General features: G+C 43.2%; 1 long non-coding RNA gene across 3 annotated transcripts in view; it reads right to left on the bottom strand.

Moving 5' to 3' along the window:
• Positions 1-10,288: 10,288 nt before the first annotated feature.
• LOC110475946 (uncharacterized) overlaps positions 10,289-24,729 on the bottom strand; it is a 114,485-nt gene continuing 100,044 nt past the window's right edge. Inside the window, exons 1-3 of one of the 3 annotated variants that reach the window (XR_014953286.1) lie at positions 15,058-17,039; positions 13,977-14,290; positions 10,289-11,180 (exon numbers count right to left, since the gene is read on the bottom strand). This is a non-coding gene — a long non-coding RNA (uncharacterized LOC110475946). Of the gene's footprint in view, positions 14,291-15,057; positions 17,040-24,729 lie in introns of those variants that run through there. The other 2 variants (XR_004147777.2, XR_014953285.1) reach the window with 2 other exon arrangements.

Below are 24,729 nucleotides of genomic sequence, written 5' to 3'. Positions count from 1 at the left end.
TGCAGGATGCCTGTGGGGCTGTGCCAGCCTCCTGGGGCTGCATCTGCCACGCCTGCCTCAGCAGCAGCAGTGGAGCATCTGGAGGAAACGTGAGGTTCAGATTTCATGGAGCATTCTCAGCCCAAAGGAAATGGCACAGCTGACTATTCCTTTCAACACGAGCTGCTATGCAGGGTGACAAAAGTGCAGCTCCTGAGTGCATCTGCTGCTGCTGCTGCTCATAGTGCTTGGGGAAAACCCCCAGTGAGGTTGAAATCTGCAGCCAGATGTGTCCTCACCTCCTTGCCTTCTCTCCCTGTGTCATCACGATGCAGGAGCACAAGCCAAAAGCAGTGGAGGACACCTCACCAAGCACCCTGATTTCCCCCCCACTGGAAAAACAGAGCTCCCTATAGACAGAAAACTGGTGCTGCAATATTTCTCCCAAATCCCAGCATGTTTAATGTGCTGTCAAGATAACTGAATATCCAGTTGATGAGATGTAAATGCCTGTCATCAAGAAGGTCATACATTTTCAGCTGAAGTTGATAGGCTGGTCATATGGATGAATGGAGCCTGAAAAAGAAAGACCTGGACCAAAATAGTTTTCTAGATATTTTAGTGAGAAGGTAAAAGTCATTCTCTCTCCATAGGGCAGAGCAGCTCACATACTGCTTATGTAACTTGCAGGTCTAAGGCTTCATTTATAATACACTGACCACATGAAAAGCAGTATGTCCATGGTGGTGGTTGTTCTTTTGTCTACAAAGATGATGATTGCTTTGCTACCAGGGAAATTTGTGGGCAGCTGCTCACACTCTCTTGCACACCCTGAGCTGGCTCGGAGCAGACCCACTTCACACCTCTGAAGCTACAGCAGGTGCATCTTGCCCTGGAGTTCACTCATGCACTGAAAAAAGGCCATGCCCAGTCTCTTGACAGTAGACTTTGGTGCAACTGTTGCAATCCCCGAGTATAACTCCATCTTGCTGGTTGCTGTGGTTCTCCCCCATGCCTCATTTGTGGGGAGAAATTATATATTTAGGGTCATACCATGAATTAACATCGAGGCAGGTTCCTGGTATCGGACCCAAAGTGGAGAGGCACTAAGGGGCTGAACTAAATGAGTGCCCCTCCGCTGAACATCTTCGATTAAGGTCAGTGTGTGGTTACAAGCACTCCCAAGGTTGAGCACTGATGTGGTGGTAATTGGATCTCACTGGTCTGGTCAAAGGGGAGTTCTACTTCCCAGCAATTATTGCCTGGGGGAGGGAAGGGGAATGGAAGAAAAAAAACCCCAAACCTGGAGGCAGGGAATTAGAGTAAGTGCTGATGAGTTGGCAGATGCTGCCAGATCAATGGCTGTATCATGGCAGGGAAAACAGCGACAGCCCTCTCAGAGCCATCAGTCACTGTTGTTTTGGGTAAATGCCAGCAAACAGAATGAGAGGAGAGGAAAGATGGGGGAGGGAGGCACCAGCCTGCTGGACCACTTTTAATTACTTTGGGTCACATCAGACAGAGAACTGCCCACTGTGACAGATCAGTCCTGCTCAGAGGGCTTGCACGCAACCCAGGGTAGCAACCAGGACTCATGTTTGCGGATCTCCTTTTATCCAGAAAAAAACTCTGCACAACTCAAATCACCACAGCCAAGTGACAGGCAGAAGCATATTGTACACATCCACGCATCCCCATGCCATGCAGGGCTTCCCTGGGCTGGAGCAGCAAGGGGTGTCTGTCTGACAGCGCGTGCAGCAGCACTACACAACTTTCTGGGCAAGAGCGAGGGCAGGGGAGGCTTGATGGTACCATTGCTTCCCTGGATGGGAGCCAGAACATTAGCACATCTAAGGTAGGGCTCCTTTCTCCACATGGCTCAAGTTGTTGCCACAGCCTCCAGAACGGGATCTTGCAATTTTTCACTCCTTTTCTCCTTCGAAGCCTTCAGTGGGTCTTGTGGCAGCACAGGTGCCCTGTAAACTCTTATTTATGAGTGGTTTTTGCAGCAACAGCAAGGTGCTGTCATAGGAATGGTCACTGACTTTCTGTACTTGATTGCCATCACAAATTCCTCAGAAGTTTTAAAAATAGAAAATAAAGAAATATCACCATTCTATAAATATTTTTATGGCAGAATCCATCACTGCCAAGCACGACAATTTCCTGTTGATTTCATGGGATCTGCATTTGCATTCAGGTTGCACGGTCAGGTTGTTAATTATGCAAACTCACCTGGTCCTCCTGAGCTCAGCACAAATTCAAATGGACATGCCCTCATGAAAATAAGTCCTTCATTACCCTGCTGCAGATTTTAAAATACTAGTTTCCCCAGTGGAAACAGTATTTGGTGTTTCTAGAACACTGATGATGTGTGGCTCCTCCTACTTTCTTCTCAGTCCCTGTTTTAGTGTTGTTTAGTTTCAGGCCTTCTGTCCCTGCACCTGTGCTTCTCCTTCAACTTGATAGCTTGTGGTGCTGGGCTTTTGACTATGCTAATCCAAGTTTAAATAATTTTAAAAAAGCAGGCTGGTTTTACAGTGCAAATCATTTTACCCATAGACAATTCAGGGATGGAAAAAAAAAAGAGAGGTAAAAATGACAAACTGAAATTTGCTGCCACAATATTAAATTGCAGTAGGAGCCAAAATTAAACTGCTTGTCAGCCACACCAGTGCAGATAGGAGAATTAGGCATTGTTTCTGTTTCAAATCAAATGGGTGTATAGTCCAGGGGTGCCAGTTTAACTCATATAAAGGAGAAACCTTCATTATAAATCTGAGAGGCCACTTTAATGAGCTGTTTTAATCTGACGTAGTTCAGCTGATTGTGGTGGCTTTGGCACAGGCAGTGCTGTGCTGTGTGGGGGATGAGATCTGCTGTGTGCCTTTGCCCCCAGCAGAACCTGTGTGCCCCTGGTGCTGCTGCCATGTGTGGCTGTATGCCCCATGGGTGTTACAAGCACACTTGGCTGGTGGGGTCTCACTTGCCCCATTTGACTTGGGATTTTTGTTCACTCCCCACATTTTCTTCAGCTGGTGAGGTCTGGCTAACAGTTTTGTCTGGGGGAATCTAAGGAATGGGCAACTTTTGTTTCCTGAAACTTAGCAGCTCTAAATTGCTGCCAGACTGGGTTTTTTATGGTGGGGTTTCCCTGCTATGATGTTCATGGTAATGTCTGCTTGTGCTACTCTGTTATTTAGGGGGACAGTCTTTCTGCTGCTTCCTTCTTTCTGCAAACACCTTTTAACTCCAACAAGGTTAAAGCCTGGCAATCATATTCTTAGTCTGTTGGGCTGCTGTAAGCAGGCAATAGAAAAATTTTAGTGCCATCCTAGACTTTCTATGTGACTTCAGAATGGTTATTGTAATGGCAGAGTTGATCAAATACAGTAGAAATGTTGTTTTTAAATATTTATTGCTATTCCAACTGATGACTACTCAACAACAACTCATACTTTATTTACTTATTTGTTTGCTATTTGAACATCTACCTGAAGAGAGTTTTCTTGCACAAATACTAGGGGAATGGCTGTTCTTTGTACCAATACCCTTGTTTAGCTCCAAGGAAAAGTATTTGAGAAAAGACAAGAAATGCATGTCTCTCATTGCTTTCCAGCTGCTCCTCTTCATCAATTATTGCTATTACTCCTATTGCTACAGAGTCAGAAGGTCTTGGATTGGGTACAATTACTGTGTGATCTGGGTGAGAGCTGTTCTGGCTTGCTGAGTTAGGTGATCTAACTGTAGGTCATCAGCAGGATCTACAAGGCATTATCTAACCCTATGCTAATAAAGATCTGCTGTAAAGATCTCCCAGGTGAGAACTCTCCTGCTTTCAAAGGTTCCAGCATCAGACCACTAAAAAGACTAGATATTATTCAGTGACAGGAGTACTCGGTGCAGGAAGAAGAACATGTACAAGCAATCACAGATTCAAAGGTTAAAATCAAGTTGATAAGTCTCAATGAGGAAAACAAATCGGCAATTAATGTAGGCAGTGCTAGGGATAAAAGAGGCTTGGAGGAGGAGGGGAGTTGATATATTGAGACAGAAGGTTACTGGATGGAAGTACACTCAGAAGGTGACAGGAGACTTTACAGTGGGATAGAAATATTTTTTACTTGGGGGTTGAAGATTCCGGTAGCTACTGAAATCTGCAGGGTGTTCACTGGTTGTTGTCCAACTTTTCGGTGGTAAATTTATACCACAAAAAAAGCCCCCAAAATATTTGTCCTCCTTCTTTCTCATAGGCTCTGCCATGTTCAGATGGAGAGGGAGGATGGACTTCTTCATATTTTTCTCCTCTGTCACCTCTCTTTTTCACTACAAATGTCTGTCCAGGTCAAAGCATCCTAAGATGCACATCCCTCTGCTGGATATTGGACAGGCATTTTGGTCTTTGTGCTCTGGGCTGCCAGAGCAGTAATATTTTATCCAGGAGTGCTAAATTCTTGCCAGAACTATTTAAAACAAATAAACAATTTCTTTTTGCCAAACTCTTATTCTATTACACAGGTCCACTGGTAACTTTTTAATGAGAAATATTTCCTGAGGTTTCTGTTCATGCCTGGACACATCAATTGCTTACAGAAGCCACATTGTGCACACATTGGACTGAGTGTAACAGCACCTGCTGCTTCTCCTGCTGCTACTGAAGAGAGAGCAACTAATCTCTTTAATTATTGGAAAAGAATTAAGGCTTTGATTTTTCATATTGCAGAAACATAGATATTTTCCCCCCCTGCAGGCTGGGAAGAAAATGCTCTTTGCCTTCCTGTTCTGCTGCATGAGTGAGGGGCTTAAACCATTGTGTGGGTGGCCTCCACTGGCAGCACCCAAAGGAAAAGTAGGATTGTATGGACACCCACCACTCCATTATGTATGTGAGGATTGCCACCCATGGGTTTTGTCCCACAATGACAGCACTACATGCAAGACAGAGGGGCCAGTTTGCTCCCTGGAACTGTGGTAGAGGCGATTCCTTTGGGTCCCATAGGCAGCAAAGGGGACAGGCTGAGGGCAGGGTTAGGCTCTCTCTAGGAGCAAGGTGAATGCAAATGGCAGCAGGATTGTCTGAGCACCACTGGAGCCTGCTCCTCTACAGGCGTGCTGCATGTTCTGGGCGTGCCGGGGAACCACAGGACCACCGTCACATCGGCTGTCTCCAGCCGATGCAGACAGCACACCTGCTTCTTTTTCCTGGGAGGAAGAGGTGGGGAATCCAAAGTAGAAAATAATCATGGGGAAATGGTTTTCTTGATAAGGATTTTGTAGCTCGTTTTTAGGGAGACCTTCCTGTCCACATGCTGCAAAGTCACACTCTGAGGGGCACCAGGAGTTAGAGGAGCTCTTGAAGGACTAAGGAGGGTTTGTTACCAATCATTCCCTACAGTCAAAGCTGGACCAGACTGGGCTGTAGCGTTCTTCTCTCAAACATTACCAACATTTCATTAGTCTCCTTGTCTCAACTCCCCTCCTAGTCCATTTTTCTGTGTATCCAGACCCTTATCCCCTTGTCAATGTTAAAGCAAGAGGAGTGGAAAAGAGCATGGAAAAGAGCAAAAAAGATCCTTTCCATTCTTTCGGCTCCCTGCAGCCCTCCCACCCCCCCACCCCTTCCCACAAAGGAGCTTCACGTATTCCTCTGCACTACAAAAAGGACCTGCCAATGGGTCTAGGACAGAAAGAGTTAAACTCAGAGGAGCACTAGCTCCAACACAGTTAATCCATATAAAGCTCATGGATTTCTCTGCAGTGATCTTTGTGGTTGTCATTTGCATTTTTTTCCTTTTGTGAAATCTTTTCTTCTTTCCTTTTACACTCGTATGCATGCAGAAATTAGCATATTGTACCGAGAGTGGGAGATGTAAGAAGCCGACCCCCTGCTGTTCAGCGGATTGTGCAATCTGCAGGCGGCATCAATTTTTCAGCAGTTTTCTCATTTCTCATTACAGTCAGGGCACCGCACAGCTCCCGATTCAACACAATCCCTAGTGGTCCTACAGACAAGCATATGGGCTGTCGAATAGCCGTACTGCTACTTTTATAGCATTAATATCCTTGTTTATGCTTCCACCGTAATTAATCCTGGTATTAATATAGTTTGGGCTTAGCTTTACTAATTATGTATGGGCTAGCAGGATAATTATGTCAGCAGACTCCAGCGCTGATACTTGACAGCAGTTTGCTAACCTTAGGAGCTGCACATAAACACTTTGGCTGATCCTGCCTTGGAAACAAGGAAGGCAGAGAGAGAAGGAGGAGGCTGTACATGGCGACTCGATGTCTGATACCTATAAATTCTGTTTTTAAAATAAGGAAATTTCACAAGCACAATAAAGTTGTCCTTAGGTATCAAACTCTGTGGTTGTCATAGTGATGTGTGCATTATTAAGAGGGTGTTGTTCACTCTGGCATCTAAGCTTATAATGAGGACAGCTCATTATCGGCCCAACGAGAGTTCCTTTCCCCACTGACCACATCGCAGCTTGATGGTGTGTGGGGCTGAGGGGAACTTTTTCCCTGTGTTCCTTCCCTGCCTTCCATCCCACTCCACCCCAAATAAACTCAGCAAGCTATTGGTACAGCATACTGCTGTGCAGGGCTAATGAATTGCCAGTGCTAGAAAAGCCATTTCCCAGTTTCCCTATGGTTTGGAGCATGCCTATGACTTGGGTACGAAAAATCATGCTTTGGCCATTTTAGACTCTTTGGTTGTCGCTGGCCTGCACCTTCATTAACATTGCAGATTGGGAAGTTTAAAACAAGCCATTAGTTTGCTTTTATTTCTGCACCTGTTTCTGCTGCCTGGCTGTTCTCAGCAAATATCCTTTGTGGGGTCAATGATGCCCCTTTGCGCCAGGCACACGGCTTAATGGAACTTCCTTTGCTTATCATTAACCACTTTGCATTTTTATAGAGCACTATTAACTGGGATGCAGACTTGCTTTTAATTCCCTTCTGAGGTTTGTGCACAGTGGTCACATCCCTCCCCCGCTCCTCAAACAATCCAATTATCACAGTTTGTCACACAGACGTGGATGACCCACACACCACCTGCTCCTCTGGCGAGCTCGATCCTCCGGGATGGCAGCCCAGCATAGCAGTTCGAGTTTTGCCTCAGAGGGGCCCTTTAAATGGCTTCAAATATCGTATATCTGCTTTTGTTGGCAAAACCAAACCCAAAACCCAAAATCAGCTGTGAAATTACATTATTTGAAGGTATGAAAGGGATGTAGAAATTGCTTTAAGAATTTCAGTTTTCCTTCTCTCCCCCTTTTTTTTTTTTTTTTTTTTTTTTTTTTTTTGCCATGAAATAGACTTATATCTAGACAGGCAACCTGTGTATTGTTCAACCTCATTAGGCAATCCTGGTCATGTAAGGATCTGATCATGTGGAAAGTTTGAAAAGTGAAAGTTAGTGAGAATGCTGCTGTTGGCCTCCTATACAAGTATGTATGTAAGCATGAGGTCAGAATTAAGGATGTGATTGGATGTCATCAACTTCAGTTGGATTTATTATGTGCTGATACATTTTCCTGAAGTGTCTCCCAAATCTTAACCCAAAGAAATGGGTGGAAATGTTCCCCATGTCTTCAGCTCATTTTGGAGCAGACCCATGGAGCTTTGCCATTAAATTCCCCAGGTCAGACTTTCCTCAGTTCAGCCCTCCCTGTATGATTTCAGTGCCTTTCTAGCAACATTTGGCTTTTGGCCTGCAACAGCCCAGGGATATATGGCTCTTGTTCAAAAGTGGCTGTACCATCATAGAGCACAGTACTTTGAGTCCTGCTCCAGTACCTATTCTTTTAATTTAAAGAGCCACTTGCCCAAAAACAGAACCAATCCTAACACCAGAAACTTTATCCCATCAAATGCAGAGATTGTAACCAGAGAGGTCAGAGATATGTGCTCTCTTTGGCCCTGGACTCTGAAATTTTCTTTGCCTGGCAGCACAGTTTCTGTAAGGGTAGAACCTGGTCTGAGTGGCCAGTGTGTGACTTCACGAACAGGGATGCTAAATCCATGGCCTGGGTGATCCTCCTATATCTAGCCAAGGGTGAGCTGTGAGTTGCCCAAAGAAGAGGCAATCCCTCTAAATTCTCCACAAAGCATTTGAGAGATCTCTTCTAACAGAGACTTTTGCATGTTTACAATTGAACTAGGGGTTTTCCACAGCTTCCTTCCAGTTTTATTTTATTTTTTCTTTTGGTCATTTTATTTCAATGGTCAAAAGTAATGAGGCCCCTTCAGTAAGGGTTTCATGCTGCATGTTCTCTTTGTCACACAAAAATCAAAGGAAATTTCACATGTGAATAAAATAAGAGCCCCTCAAGCTATAGCTAGAAGGTCCTGGATTACTCCATCAGTCTACAGGAGAAATCCTCCTGCCCTGAAGCAGTCATCTCCAAGGAAAACCTCTCTGTTTGTGTTTTTAGATTCTGGAGGGAATTTGGATACACTGTGGAACTGCATGAAAGTGTTTGTTTTTCCACCAAATCCTGGATTTCCCAATCCTGATGCAGATCATCTGAAAGTTATGTATTGTTTAAATGCTGGACATTCCTCTTAGTTCTGTATCCTTTCAAGGCTGAGAGCTGGTAGCAGGGAGCAAAATAAGCAAAATGTTTCAAATATGTGTGACTAGTAAATGGACTGGTGTTTTGTCTTGTATTTCAAAAGGCTTTTTCTACTGGGAAATTAGCCTCTACTCATAGCATTGGGATAATCTGCTTATAGTCCAGTTCGTCAATATCTTAAGTACCCACATGCTTTTCCTGTACAACAAAGTAACTGATATTTAGATGCTGGTTGTTAACCATCTCAAGTAAATTTCCTAGCAGAATATGGGTGATTTTTAGACAGCTATGCATATTTTATTAGCACAGACTGAAGATGCCTATCAGTAGTTAACAATTTCCAGATACCAAAAGCTTGTTAGACTCTTGGACTACAACTACGTTTCTCTCTATGCTCAAGACCTTGCAGGTTGACACAAGATGCTGTAGAGGAAGAGAAAGGCCTGGAGGAGTATGGACATCAGCATGAGACTGTGGGTGCTCAGCAAAGGTCCACTGGCAGAATGGAGAGTTAATAAATTGACAGGATAAGTAGCAAGTACCTTTTGTTTGGCTCATTCTTGATTATCTACTTCAGCCTGTAAACTTGGTCTTTTTGGATTCCCTGAAATGGAGGAACACAGTCTTCAGTTTCACCTTCCAGTAGTCAGTGACAGCAGAAATGGCTCATGGAGCTACAGTTAGCGATTGCTGTGGCAGCCCTGGGTGTATATGGTTTTGACAAAATTCAGCACAGAAGTGGGGATGAGGGATCTACTGGTGCCTAAAATATAACTTGAGACCCACAGAGTGCCTCAACTGTTTACTAGCAGAAGCTGTGAGGGCATATAAGGGAATAATCCTTGTACACAAAATGTGATTCAGTTCTTTCTAAACATCTGCTTGACCACTGTCAGAGAGAGGCTACTGGGCTTAACAAACACTTTTTTTGATGCAATGTGGCCTTTCTTAATCTATTTGAGGGTATACTGTTGCATACCCAGTGCTTCTCTCTCAGTGGCATTCCCTCTATTGCAGGTAGCACTGCAGACACCTGGGCAGAGATCGAGGCCCTTGCTCTCCATCTCCATGAGTCAAGCCAATGAAAAGTCACTTTCATCCCACATGGGGGTAGAAATACTAATGCAGAGGGCAGCTGAGAATTTCCCTCTTGCTCTGGGGTCTTGAAAAGGCAATCTTAGCAAATTGGGGCAGGTATTAGTTTGTTTGCCATCTCTGCCCTGAGTTACTACAAGGGAGATATGTTGTACCAGAAACATAAATGAAGCACAGGAATTTTATTTGTGTGTGAGCACTGAAACTGCTACTCATGGTGTATAGTTTGCAGTTTTAGGTTATTTGCTGCATGTATATTCATCAGACATAAATATCTGACAGCAATTACACTTAGTGATACTGTTGGAAACCTGAGTCATATCTACTTTATGAGTTCATAAAAGGACACTTTCAACTTTAAAACACCAAGGTAGCAAGCTATACAGATGTGCAAGTTATACAGATGTGTTTTTTAAGCATGTGCTTTCATCCAGGGCCAGTCCTTGAGACATACGTCAAGTTGAGCAAGCAGGGGAGTAATTTTCTCAACCAGACTTAGGTGCATTTTCCAGTCACTCTTAGAATTCAAAAAACTGGAGTTATCTTAATAGTTTTGAGCCTTGTCTTTGTAAGGAAGTCATACTCTGATAAAGTATTTCCAGTTGGAGGAAGAAAATTAGTTTTGGAGCAGCTTCTCTGTTTTGCCATTTGTTTTTATTCTTCCCATCCAACATGGTGATGGTGATGGATGAGGAGGTGCCCAGGTGAAGTATCAAAGGACAGTTGGGTTATTGGGTTATTGTCTTCTCTCCAGAGCTGTGTGGGTAACTCCAGCTTTTCCTTCACAAGGGCATGGCTGAAGGTAAACAGTACTGTTCCAAACTTGATTTAAACAGTATTGAATGTGCTCTCCTTTGAGAGACACTGAACAGGTGAGCTCATCCACTTGTTTTTATTCACCACTACAAGCAATCTTTGTTGCACACAAAGACTTAATCTAGTTTGTGACAGCTCTCAAGTATTTTCTCTCTATTTAACTTTTCTCATGGAAGATAATTTACCTTAAAGCCTGTGGGTTTCCCCAAAGCAGAGAAATCACCAAAAATGTCCCTACAGCAATTTCTTCTCTTAGGATCTACCCCCTTTCCTGGTGATGTCTGTAAGGGCAGCAAGGCCCAGGTACCACTTTATTCTTTAGTCCATATAACACTGAAGGCTCTTGGTGATGGTGTCCTGCTCTTGCACAAGCCCCAGGTATGCCAGTGGTGAGGTGAGAGATCTGGTCTTTGCTGTAAGTAAAAGAGGTCAGGACAGAAGGAGCGGGTCTCTGATGAGTTGCACGCTAAAGCAGATCCACATTCTGCCAGTTGCGTGATTATACACTGGGACATGATTTTTTAATGAAGATGGAAAACAGACATTCTGACAGGACTGAATTTTGCTCAGGGCTATCTGTGTGCTACTCTCAGTGAAGAGTCTTGGCCGAATTTGTTCCTGGATAGAGAAGACACAACTCTGCTGTGGCATGATAGAGCTGAGTTTGATACTGAAGTGCAGCTGTAGACAAGTATTCCATGTTGTCTCCTGTCAGGGCAGAGAGAGGAGCCCTGTGAGATGCTAGTTATGAAATCCTACTGCTGCCCTGTGCTTCTTTGTCTAGCAAGCATGCAGATTTAAAGAAAAATGTTTTGATTATCTAATTGATCTTTAATTTCAACTCTTTTAAGCTTGTCTTGTTGAACATGCTACCTGTAAATATGTTGTTGAGGCTTAACCTGTTCTGAGATTTCAGAAAATCTTAAAGAATTTCAGAGTTTCATGGGTGTAGAATTGATTGAAATATAAATAAATGAACAAACAGAGAGAGAAATAAAAAATTGCTGAAAGGATTAATCTGTAGTTGCATTTCAACTCCTGCAATACAAGAGAAGAAAAACTTTTCTAAGTTCTTGGATGTGCATCTTGCTGGAAGGGATCATGTCAGAGCAAAGTGACATTTTTTTCCCTTTGGTGATCTGCTAGCAGAGCTTTGGAAAGCACTGGTGCTCTAAGTATGGCAGCATTATCACAATCTAATTATGGATGGAATTTCTTTCCCTTTTAAAATGGTATTTTTTTTGAGATGCCTATATTGGTACTGAACCACCTGTCTGGAAGGCTTCAGGGCAAGTCTGAGACTGTTGGAAGGGGAACTGTAGTGAGATAGAGGTAAGCTTGGCTGAAGAGCAGAAGGGTAAATATATCAAGTGTTTTATTCCTTGGGCCATATCAGATGGGAAGTTAGATGAGGTGATTTGATAATCAAGCCTAAACCAGCCATTGCTGAACTAATAGGAGACAGCAAATATGTAAGTTAATGCCAAGATATCAACAATGATGGGTTCCTCAGAGGACTTCAAGAAATACTGGAAAGGAGTTTTAGTCCAGCACACTAGATTTCCCATACTCTGTGCACCTTTGGCAATCCCCTGAAGGCATAGCATTTATTCTTGTCTCCTGGCTGAGCCATGTTTACCTATCTTGGTGGACTATCAGCTTAACTTTATCCTGCAAGGAAGAAAATAAGGCCAAGTCCCTTGTGACCTCAGGGATGGAAAAGGGAATGGTTTGGCAGTATGACTGGACATTTCCCCATACAAGGAGTACTGTATAATGGTGCTAGAGATGGAACTCACCACCTTCTGTTGGCAGTCCTGGTATTCCATAGATAGTCCCACCTAACTGAGCTGATGTAAAAGATCCTGCCAATAACAGTACTGGAAAACAGCACCCTTCATTTATCCATTGAACTCACTGAATGCTTCACCTTACAATGCACAGCTGTGGTACCCTGTAGAACTGCGTGGGAAGCTGGTATTTCATATGATAGCTCACAGGGGTTCATATGAAGTCCATTTGAGTTACTTCCTGAGAGGTTCAAAAGGTCACTTCTGGGTGATGGCCAATGGTTGTCTGCCAGTTGTGACAGCTGGACCTATCTGACTCTACCCCTTGCACCAAAAGTGACTTTACCACCTAATTCCCTCCATCGCTGAGCAGCCAACCACTGAAAATTATTTTAAGTCTTTTCTGTCTCTGCAGGGCCCAAAATGAATGTGCAGAAGGCAAAGCTCTCTTCTGCTACTATTGCATGTGGCAGCTTGTTTACTCCTTATTTGTGAAAGAATGTTTCTTTGGAGTCTTTTTAGAAAAAGTCAAATATGACGAAAGGGTGTAAAAAAAAGGATGGAATCAAGATGCTTTCAATGAAGGAGGAAATAATTCTGAGAAACACAGCAATTTAGACATTAAAGTCTTCTTTCTCCATGAGAGAAGACCCCATTCATTAAAACAGTCATAAAACCCTTTAAATCAGGCTGCGGTACCTTTTGGGAAGATGATTGCCAGTTCAAGATCTGTTCAATGTGGAGAAGTACAAATGTACCAGTTTTAATCATGATAAATAACTTCTCTTTTATCATATCGTCTCTGCTGGAAATAGTTTCACTCTGTGCAGTAATGATAATTTGTGCACTTATCATTCGGTACCTTCCCAAGACAAGCAGCCAGCCATGGGATGTAATTTAACGACTTATCAACCCCAGTTTTATCCAGCCCTTTCCAGCCAGAAGGGTATTTCACACTATTTAAGTGACTTCACCAGATATTGCCATCAATTTAAGGTTTTACCAGCCCCTAGTCATTAAAATTTTCCACTCAGCACTTCACTTTATAACCTGGGGACGTAGCTGCTGAATGGCACCAGGAGCCTCATGGAATTATCTGCGTTGTGCAGGTGATGGGATAATTTACCAAAAGAATGTAAATCACTGATTGGCTCTCAAAGGCTGCAATCATGATTTGCTGTATGTGTCATATACAGAGGCTGGAAAAGCATGGGGGGAAAGAAAAAAGGAGTATCTGTGGCATGCTTATACCCTTCCTTGTGTCTTTGCAGATGAAGGTGTCTCTCCGAGGTTGTGCCTGTTGAGCTCTCAGAGGGTGGGATCTGGCACCAAACTCAGTGGGTTGCACATAATCTCCAGTGCAGCAGGGAGGCAAGGAATGTTGGAGAGGTCCCACAGTTCACTGCCCTGCAATCCTTTGTGGTAGGTCCAGGTCTAGAGGAGCCCTGGCTTCAAGGTAAGAGTTTGTCTTAGTGTAAAGGCGTTATTCAAGTCTTATTAAAGTCAAACACGCAGGAGTTGTGCTCAGGAGTGGTTACTCATTTTGGTCCTAGTGAGGAACTGGCTGGTGGTGGACACAGGGCAGCACTCTCTGTGCTTCAGGTGCAGTGCTTTGAGTGAGTTTGGGATCCCCTCTGCTGAAAACACCTGCTTGGTGGTGTATCATTTCTTTTTGGATGACACGTTCAAATGAAAAGAGGTTAGAGGGACTTACCCACCCAAAGATGCTTTTCCTCATCCCAAATTTCTACAACAGTGACCCCAGTTTTCCATTGTAGTCAGGATACACAAAACCAGCATAGTCTTGGGTCTTCCCCTTCTTGTCCTCAACCTTAAACGGTGTTGTTCTTCCCCCTTTCCATAGAGAATGGGATGAGCAGCTTAGCAACAGACTTTTGCATTGCAAATAGTGAGAGTCCTATTTGCTCCCATTGGGATAGATTTTATGAGACTGGGGACCATCCCTCGCCCTTGTAGCAGCCTTCCATTGACAGTTCTGCCAGCACTTACTGGTGCTGCTAGTACAATCTGAAAAAGAAGCACAAAAAAAGCACTTTTTGGCCTCCTGATAGACAGAATAGGGCCATGTGGCCTCCAACTGGCTATTGGAGCTGTAAATTTCCCCAAAGCCTGCTAAAGCCTCACTGCAGCATACTCAAATTTCTAACTGCACCCCTTACTCCTCCTGGGAACTACACTGCTCATGGCTGCTTCTTTGCTCTTCCTTCCCACTCACATCTCTGTTTGGATGAGGAGACCTAAGAAATAGTGACAGCCTTCATAATTATCAGCACAGTGGATGACCTAACATGAACCTTTTCTCCTGTTATGGCTGCCTCAAAGCTCATAAGAATCTGAGGTGTCTGCCTATTTGGCAAACCTGTCTGAGCCTGACCAGCCAATCTAAAAGGGGTTTGGGGAATTGGTCTGCAAATCTCGTTTCCTCAGGAAACCAGCCTTTATTTAAAACTTCACTTTATTTGAACAGAAATAGTTCCTTTCCTTTGTCTATTTCTTGCTTTTAAAAGATCCTTAGGACTGGAAGAAAAAACATATTATACCATCCATAAAGGGTTTAACATCTGTTTAAAACACCCACAAAACTTGAAAAAGTCATCTGCTTCTACCCCTCTTGCTGCTCTCACCTGGGAATGTCAACATAAGATACACTGCACAGGAACCAGAAGTCAAAGTCTCAGATGAGACTTTTACCATTATATGTTGGCATAAAAGAAGAGAGAAGGGATAGAAAAAGGTGAAGGGGATAGAATAAGATGGAGAGTAAAAATACTTACAGTAAGATGAATTCTAGATGTACTTTTTCCAGTCATTTTTCATTATGAGGTGGCTTCTGAACAGATTGTTGTGCATGGTAAGTCAACCAGACCTGTTAGGGCAAAAACTCACTGTGCAGCACAGTTTAATTACAAAAAACTGTTGTAGGATTCCGGAGCCTCCTACCACCTCTGCAGTGTGGGAAGCTGTGCAAAACTGGGGGCTGAACTGTCTGCTGCTACACAGCACTCGCATCCCTGGAATCCACAGCGCCTTTTACTCATCACATAATTTTTCTCTACTGTGCACCTCACCTCTCTTAAGGCTTTGTTGCCTCATGCATAGGCAGTGCCTGGTGTTTTTATGGTTGGGTACAAGCTGTAGGAAACAGGGAGGGGATGAGTGAGAGGCCTGGGCACGCTCCAGCTGTTTCCCCCTGGCACCACACTAATGTGCTGACCATCTGGCTGTGTGCTGCTGTTTCCTTCTGCAGTGGCATTTAGTGCTGGAAGATATGTGGGCCAAAGCACAATCTCACATTGTTCTGAGAGAACCTTTTCTTTTTTTTGCCAGCTAACAAAGTGACCCTGCCATCAAGTTGGTAAAGTACCACTCCACTGTTTGACAAAGGAGGAAAATTCACATTACCAACTGTGATGAATTTATTCCTGGGCTTACACCTGTGTAAACATGAGGACAGAGAGGCCGGGCAATGGCAGAAGATTTACAGCTGAGGGAAGACTTTAAAAAGATGGTGGCAAGAATAGTATTCTGCCTTTGCAGCCAGGATCAATATCTCTTATTGCCATAACTTTGGGGTAGGCTGCTTGTGTTTGTGTAGCTGTTTACCTTCCAGATGGCCTACAGGTGCTATACAGAATCAGCATTAAAGTCTGCTTGCATAAGGTTTTAGGGAGGGAACATTCACTTGGAAAAAACCCCAACTTCTCAAAATGCATAAATATTCTGTTATGCCATGTTATTAAAATGCAGAGATTGGTCAGTGGATTTTTTTGAGCCAGAATCCAGATTTTCAAATGCTTTTTTCCTTTAGAATGGGGATAGGCTTTAAGAAGATGCCCCTTCTTGTCTAGTTGGTAACATCAGGGCAGGGTCTATACCAGCCCCAGGTGTTTGGCATCACGCAGGGAGCTGCTCAAGGCTAGAGTTTCTGTTTTGCAGAAGCCAGTGGATGTTTTTGAAGTAGGATGTACATGTCTGGGTTGTTCTTCAGTGAGGTACAAATGCCTGGGGAAGGCTCTTTCCTCAGCCCAGCTTCCCCTCTCTGGGCTGCAACCTGGGAGGCTCTCCCCATACCATACTTTTTCTCCACCCAGGTAATTGAGGATATTTTAGCCAGGCTCTCAGTCCTGGGCTGTATTTTGTATTTCTAGAGTGGATTTCTGCTGACTACACTGCAGTGTTTATCTTAAGTGTTTAAAACTCTGCTGGAGAGGGGAGTGCATATTTTTTCCCAGAAGACCTGGTGAAACCATTTTCTATGTATCTATTGTTACCTCTTGGGAAAGTGGTTAGGATGCATGTACCTGCTGTTTCTGAGTGAACACAGCAAAGGATGTGTCCTTCCACCTCCTCTGGCTTTAGTGTCCACCGAATACCTTTGGACACCCAATGGATGAGAGAACCTGCCCTAGCAGCCAGCAGCACTCATCCACGCAGGCTGGGATAACTCAGCAGAGCATTTCACTTCCTGACAAAGCCTCTTGGCCTCACCTTGTTTCTTCAAAGAGGGCTCTGATTGCTGATGCAGCACCATAAATCATCATGGCCAGGAAATACCATTTTGAACCCCACAGTATAATTTTAAAGCTATGGACTGTATGTGGTCTTTTGGCAAATACCAAATGTACACTTAAAAATTGAAGGGTGTTTTTCCCCCCAGAAGTGGTCTGGAAAGGAGCAGATTGTCCTTGGACTGTTTGCAGAAGCTGGAGTTCAGCAGCTGTCATTTGTTTGGCTTCTCCCCGCCTCCAGGACTGATGATATCCTGGAAGGCAGGAGAGGGGATGTGGCTGGGAGGGGCTGGGGCAAGTGGAAGAAGGTTTGGAAATTGCTAGCTGTTTAATACTTTCACATCCAAATGATCTCTCTTCTCTCATCTCTTGACTGTATTGTGCTCATTTATTATTTTCTTTGACCAGAGGCCAACAAACGGCAAGCAATGCATATATTTTGTAGAACAAAATTAAGAAGTGGTTTCTGGTAATAAGTCTTGAAGAATTATTAAGGTATCTGTGTTCATTCTGCATGATAGGGAGGAATCAATGCTGCAATTGATAGTCATAAACAAAACAAAAAAGCAGAAAACTTCCACCCTCTATAAAGAAAGGTGAAAAGAATTCTGAGGAATTTTAAAATTGGTAAACATTTTTTAAGATCTGAAACAAATTACTATGGGGAGCTCAGAATTGAACAAACTGTGGTTCACTATCCAGAGATTTTTGTAAAAGCCTGAAATCCAATGAACTTTGTGCTCCTGAATGTGTTAAAAGATTAAGAACCCTTATTGCATGCTACTTGAAGACAATGGAGATTTTGACTCCATATGAATCCATATGACCTTTTGACAAAGGTCAGACCTAAATAAAAGACTTAGGTTTTGAACAAAGCAGATGTAATGTCCTGCAAGTGGTGGGCAAAACACCTCTGTCTAATCAAGCAGATCCTGTTGTCCTGGAAAGAAGCCAAAGCTCATGTCTTCAGGGAATGCCTTTTTCTTGCCTTTGGAGAGGAGTCTCCAACTGCAGCTGCCCATGATAATATCTGATTACAGAAGACATGAAAGTCAGTATCTACTGCAATCATCCCACCACAGTGAATTCACGTTTTATTTCTACCTAACTTGTCTGCTGCACACCCTTTTAAACCAATGAAGGGGCCACAAAATTTGCCCTTGCACAGATAGATACAGCACCACGAGAAGCTCAGAGAAGCTGGGCAGGAATATACTACCTGCCTGCCTTTTCCAACAAGGAGCACATTCCTTTTCTCTGATATTCCATGCTGGGCCCTGATGTAGTGGGCTAATAATAGTAGCAGGTCACTAGAGGAGAATGCGTGAGGAGGGTGATAGGTATAGCCCACAGGTTTTCACCCTGTTGAGGGAGGCAGCAGTTAGTTTGCTTCATCTGGGTCTCTCTGCTCTCACAAGATTTGTCCTCATACAATCTATACTCTTGGAACACGCTGTGCCAGCAGTTCCAGTCACTTTGGGGCTTCAGTCTCAAGTTATGCAAAACTGCAGATGTGAACAGTGCAAAACTGTTATTAGCTATTTGTTAAACTAGGAAAAGAAAAAGCACAGTGTGTCACCATCCTGACATCTAGCCTAGTACATGAGTTTGTCCTGAAGGCAGCCATATATATATTTGTCTCTATATCAGAGAATATAAGTTAATTTTGTTGTTGGGGTATTTTTTATGCCAAGGATAATAAGCCAAAGGACTCCACACCCAGCAGTGATTTTGTAGAGTGGTGGCATGAATGTGGATCAAGTTTACAGAAACAGATTTTTATTGTGCTAATCCCTTTTCTGGTAATATCTAGATTAACAGTAGAGGTGACAGGCCATGCAATCAATAAAAGGCAAATTCTACATCACCATAGTCTCACCAAAATGAAACTCCCCTGTATAATGGTAGAGTAGCATAGACATGTTTTAAAAGTGAATATATCTTTCTGACAGCTGAAGAACAAAGCCCTCCCTCACCTCTCTTTTAATGCCCCTGAAAAAGGCATTACTGCTGCCTACTACAGCAGTTTTACTGCTGTCCTGAAGGCTAAAAGGGGAGCACATGTGACTTTTTGGTCTTTCAAATAAAATGAAATTTATTTTTGAAATGTTTGTTCTTTCATTGTCTTGCCAGCTGGGTGGCTTCAAGAGTTTGCATAATACATGGACAGCATTGCACAGTAATTGTTCCCCATCCTCAAAAATTCACAGATTATGAATTCATAGATTTTTTTAATGCAGTTGACTGTGGCTGTGAGCTTCTCCATAGCTAAGAAAGACTGAAACCAGTACAGACTGTATGTGTACAGCTTCATTGAATCCATATTTATCCTTAGCCTAAGTTAGCAAAAAATACATCAACCTCAAGTCTAGTACAAGAGGTACCTCAGGGTGGCAGGGTGTGAAGCCCAGATTTATTCTGGGTACCCTTAAATAAAGGGAAATCTAATTGAGGTGCCTGATTCAGGAATATCACCAGAGATACAATGCCTACAGCAGTGTAAGACCGCTCCAGAGGGCAATGAGATTGGGATGTACCACCTTACAGTACCTCTTTATCTATCTAGGGAGAAGTAAAATAGAGCTCTTGGTGACCAGTCAGTAAAACAGAGTACAGATAATGTGTACTGAGGCATGTGTGTCTGAAAGTGTGTGGGTCCTGCCAGAGAGGACTACAGAGGCAGTGAAGTGTCAGAATGGCTGCTGTTGTGTTCCAAGCACTGCTGAGACCTAGGCAGAAGAACGACCTCACAGCTGGAAGTGGGAAGGAGAAAGGGAAAAGAGTGAGATAAAGACAGAGGAGCAATTAGGAGTAAGGAATGTGAGTAAAGGAAGGAGAAAATGCAAGGAAAGCTAGAACAAAGAAGCTGAAAAGGACTCAACACCATGGTAGGTGCACTTTGTAGTGGTGTATATATCTACAAACCTGCTCTGAGCAGTGTGTTTGTTCCTCTCTCAGCAGAATGCACAGGCGCTTCAGTTCCTCACCACTGAGCATCTCTAATGAATGCTCTTTTGTAGCCTCCTGAACACCTCCCATGGCTAATGCAAGGTACAATAACATATTTGAAAAGGTTTGCTTAGCAATGAATAGATCTGCCCTAACTTCAAAATACATCAGTAGCATGTAGCCTCAGGACCCCCTGTATCTTAAACACATCCCTGGCGGCAAGTCAGATTTAACTGCACACAAAGCCATGCTGCTTTCCTTCTTTAGGGCACCACCTCCACATTCAGTGAGAGGAGCTGCAGCCATGCACAGCACATCACCCTGATGTGAGCCCACAGGGGACAGAGGTGTTCTCCTCACAGGTGAACTCGTCCCATGCATCCCATCGTGGGCCCAGGAGTCAGCTTCAGCACTGAGAAGATTTATATCTGATTGCTCTTCTTTTTAAAGAATGCCACTCTTGGAGAGAATTTCAGCGCCTGGGGACAAAAGGAATTTGTCAAAAGGAAAGGATTGTTTTGGTTGTTTTGAATTGAGCATTGGCTCCTTGCATGTCAGGGTACTCTGCTTAGGTTTCCCACTTGTGGGTTCTCTGCGTGCATGCTGGAGTCTTTCAGCAGACCTCCCTGGTAGCACAGCAATAGTGGAGTGGGTTAGTCACAACTTTGAAGGGATTTGAAACTTGACAGAATATTTCTATCTCTGAAACAATGAAGTTATCCCTGCAGGGAGGTCCTGAAGACCTGGCAGGTATTCTTGGTACAAAAATTGGACAGAGGTCTCAATCCTACATCTCATCCCACCATATGAACACAAGTGTTCCATGGGGGACTCCTTTAGGATGGACATTGTGCATAAAAAAATAATTTTTCAGGGTGAGATTGCTCTCTGCTGCCTCTGAGCACTGTGCATGAGTGAGGTGGGGGAAGGGATGGTACTGGGAGACCTGCAGCCTGTCCTGTGCTTGACATCAAGGGTTGCTGCCTCTGGAGTATAGTTTGCAGCAACCCTATGTAACATCTTGAGCAAGGGGATATGGGAATCTCCTCTTCAGTTCCTTCATTTCTCTGGTGCTGAAATCTGAGATGTCCCCAGAGGTCTGAGGATTTAAAAAAACCATCGCCCATTCCCAGCTTCAGAAATCCACAAGGTTACTGAACTTAGAAAAACTGCTATTGAGTATCTGTGAAAGGAGGTGGTGGCTTTAGAGTGAGGATTTGGTTATGCAGAGTGGCTGAGAAAAACTTACTCTGAATTAACAAAGTATATGAATAGAAAGTGGATTATCAATGCCATATAAATGGATGAATTCCTTAAATTCTTCTCTTCAGAATTAAAATTATCCTAATTTGTTTCAGTATAATTATGAAAGGGAATGTTATGCAGGTCTTTAATGAGATATAACTTACTGACTGTAAAACTTAGCCTGGGTTAATTTTTTTGTGTCTCCCAGTAGGGGTTAGATTGGAATACAGGCTTGGATTTTTTTGTTAGTAGGAAGCTTATATTGTCTTTACTGGGGATTTCAGTAACTGATTCTGGTAATGTAAGAATCAGGTTTTATTATGATTGTACTATTAATTAACATTAGGATATGAAATCTCTGAATAAGCAATTAATTAATCCTCACCATGTCCCTGTGAGGTTGGTAAAGGCTTTGTAGCAACTTCACTCTTCTTTGCTGTGCTAGGTCTGCTTTTAGCATGGAATGCAGCAAGGCAAAGTAGGGCTACGAGATATGGCAGGGAAGGTGAGAATAAAATCTTATTGGACACATGGGAGGAATTAAGCAAGAAAAAAATGTTACTGCCCACCTTAGAATTTGGTCAAGCCACCGTGAGAAAGTGTTGGGGGAGTTTTAGAATCAGGGTGTCTGCTTTATGTCTGACCAAATCCACACATGAGGGTGCCACACACACAGTGCACTGTGGTGAGGACCAGCTTAATAGCAGAGTGTAAATATTGTAAAAATACTTGTAAAGATGTGAAAATAATTTATCTAATTTCCCTCTGTTCAAAAGGAGAATTTTGCTATTTAAATTAAATCCCTTTAAATAAAAATTAAAATAAAGAGGGAAAGAACCCTGCCCTCTGAAGGCTTATTCTCCATTGTCATAGGTTGCTCCATCAGTGTTTCAGTGCAAGTGGTACTCCTCACAGTTCCTTCTCTGCACAGGCAGCTTCTTCTTTTCCTCAGAAGACAGTTTATTTTCTACCCAATGCTAAATCTTGTGTTTGTCTTACTTCTTTGAATGAGCACAAGCACTGTGCTTTTGTTCTTCTCATTTTCCAGTGCCTTTTTGCTGATCTTCTCTGCATGTCTCTGAAAGGTCAGGAAAACAAATCAATATGGAAAAGGACCTCCTGTCCCTTTTAACCTAGCCTGTAGGAGGGAGGGAAGGGAGATTGCCACTTATGTGAAAGGCAGCTTTAAATATACTTGAAAAAAGCACTGTGGGAGTGAGGGTTTGGAAGGACAGGTGTTGACAAGACCATTCTCTGCAGTTCACAGGGTGCCTTTATGAACTCACAGTCTCCTCCTCCTCAGCAGTGTATACATACAGATGCATAGAGCTGAAGCGTGTCCCAGGAAAGTGGCACTGACAGGGAATGGCCCTCTCATTTCAGCATCACTGACCATGAAGGTCAGGCACAGGGAGCTGGACTGAGACTCACCACATAGTTTGAGGGCTACCAAATGCTGACCTGTACCTTCTGCTGCCTGGGCTTTCTTCAGTACTCTCTGGTTATTCCTCTCTTTTTTCCATTCCTGAAGGTAACCAGCTCCTTCTTCTGCACATAACTCCCCATGCACATTCCAGAGCATCAGAGAGAGCCTCCACATCTGCAGAGAAACTAGATTCCTGCTATACCATCACTGTTGCAGTGAGGCCTATAATTGAGTTCTTGTCTAATCATTCTCAAAAATTGAGTCTCAAACATTCTGCTCAATTAGAAGAGCACTCCTGGAACCTCCTTGGCAGTCAGTGGAGAGGAGGGAGCTCTCCCTTTACTTCCCAATGATGAATGCTTCTTGATCACTCATTTATGATCGTCATACAAATGTCTTATGAAAGGTGCTAACAATTCAGTTCTTAATTTCTGAAACTATTTTAGTCTTTAGATACCTGTCTTTGAACTTAGCCTTAATTGATCTATCAGATATAAGACCCTTGAACAACCTCCTAAAGTATCTTCTTTTCCCCCAGCCCCATCCCAGGTGCTTTTTTAAAGAACAGCTGTTCACTTGCTGCTTATTTGGCTTGCTTATTTTGACAAGTACTGGTGTGGAAAAGTGGCTAATTGGTCTGCCCTCCTTCCAGCATCAAGGTCAAAAAACAGAAATGCAGAGAGCAAAGTGAGTCCCCCTTTTAAAGCATGGAATTGGAATCTCAGAGTGCAGCCTGGATAAACAACAACCTTTTGCAAAGGTATCAGTGGGGTTCTGCAGCCCACACTACCTGTCTGCTTTGTTTGTGGTCTCTCATTTTTGTTACATTTGTCTTACCAAATCAGCAGTAGCAAACAAACCTTTCCTTTTTGCACATATCCACACATATAACCTTCTTGCAGGGGGAAAACAATAGTGCCTGTGTGTCTCAGAAAGCTCAGCATTTGTGCTGCTGAGTGGAGGATGGTGGTGCTCCTTCTGCACTCTGGTAGTGTCAGTCACTAGAGCAGAGAGACAAGAAGGAGGGGACAGAAACAGTGACATAAAGGCATTTTACCTCTTCCTGGTGTCATCTGTTGGACTACTGAAACTGCTTTAAAAATTAAAAGCTTTTTAAGAATACCTTTGCAGCAAAAGCCTAAAATACCCAGCTGCTAGAAAAAGAACGTTCTTTTGCAGATGATAAAAACAGAAGCCCACATGGTAGATGGTTTTCAGTCTTCCCTTTCCTCCCTTGTTTGTGTCCTGCACCAAGCCAAGCCACTTTGGGCCCATTCTGGCTCTCAACTGACTGCACAATTCCAAAGGCAGAGTCATGCTAAAGACAGATGATGCTGGTGTGTTGCACCTTGCATTTTGAAATGTCTCATGTGGGAAAGTTGTTGACATCTGCTGTAAGTTTGTTGTGCCTCTTGAGACACTGCTTTCACAGTAAGATCAAACTCTAGGATTCCAAAAGGAGAAACTTAAGTGAGGAAACCATTCAGGGTCTTGAGCTTGTTGGGTGAAATTTCTTACACTAAAATGCCCAATGCTGTCAGAAAAGGAAGCCTAAGATTTATGCACTCAGAAATGAAAACTGAAATTGGACCATTAGACTGAGCAGAGTGCAATTTACCTGCAGATGCCTTTACTCTAAATGAGAACATAGACACTTCACTAGGCAGAAGCAATAGACTTTGAGATAAGGTGGGACTGTGAATTTGGCTTCCTTTTCAGCTCCAGTCAGCTCTGGTCTTCTTTCAGGTCTCTGGAATACTTCAAAAAACTGATACTAAAATACTATTAACAGAAGAAGGCCCCTTACATTGTGATTGTCATCACAGACACCTTAATGAGCCCTTCCTATGGAGGGGGGCTAGATTTTGATCCCAGTGGCGTGAACCTGGGAAGTGGATTTTAGTGAATTTCAGCAGGATTCCTCTAGAGAAATCCATGTACAATGAAAATTAATAATTTTTAAAGCAATACATTTTCATAACTCTTAGCTGCCCAATCCTTCAGCCTTAAAAAATTTTGGGGGATTCTCATGTTGGTTTGATATGGCAGTGCAAGATCACTATTCACACTCTTACAGGAATTTCCTTCTTGCAGTCCAACATACCTCAGAAAATGACACTGAACAGCTCAGAATCTCTCTGAGGTGATGGTATGGTGACCCATCTGTATCTTGCCTGGAAGTATTTTGCAGATCTTTTGAGGCTTAGTTGCTTAAAACATCATAAAATTGTGTTTTGCCTGAACTTCTGCTCATCTCTATCTCTTAGTGGAGACAGCAGTAGCAAAGCAGTAATCCCCCCTGGGACTGCTTACTTAAT

The sequence above is a fragment of the Lonchura striata genome, chromosome 2, assembly GCF_050655825.1.
Source record: "Lonchura striata isolate lonStrDom1 chromosome 2, ASM5065582v1, whole genome shotgun sequence".
Lineage (NCBI taxonomy): Eukaryota > Metazoa > Chordata > Aves > Passeriformes > Estrildidae > Lonchura > Lonchura striata.
This window is presented reverse-complemented; position numbering and strand designations above follow the sequence as displayed.